The sequence below is a fragment of the Aptenodytes forsteri genome, unplaced genomic scaffold (genome assembly GCF_000699145.1).
Source record: "Aptenodytes forsteri isolate BGI_AS27 unplaced genomic scaffold, ASM69914v1 Scaffold268, whole genome shotgun sequence".
Taxonomy (NCBI): domain Eukaryota; kingdom Metazoa; phylum Chordata; class Aves; order Sphenisciformes; family Spheniscidae; genus Aptenodytes; species Aptenodytes forsteri.
Window position 1 is genome coordinate 46,041 of NW_008794233.1, and position 274 is coordinate 46,314.

At 69.0% G+C, this 274-nt stretch overlaps 1 pseudogene; it reads left to right on the top strand.

The window, feature by feature from the left end:
* Positions 1–274, top strand: part of LOC103904543 — a 5,509-nt pseudogene that overhangs the window by 4,039 nt on the left and 1,196 nt on the right.

Consider the following 274-nt stretch of genomic DNA (forward strand, 5'->3'; position numbering starts at 1 on the left):
TCTGTGCCCACCCCCCGCCCCCCCCCCCCCCTCCATTGCGTGCAGGAGCTCCGGGAGCTGCAGTCGCAGATCTCCGACACCTCCGTCGTCCTCTCCATGGACAACAACCGCAGCCTGGACCTGGACGGGATCATTGCCGAGGTGAAGGCGCAGTACGAGGACATCGCCAACCGCAGCCGTGCCGAGGCCGAGAGCATGTACCAGATCAAGGTGAGCCGGAGCACCAGCCCTGGGATGCGGGATGCTCCAACCTCCCCCCCCCCCGCGGGGCCCG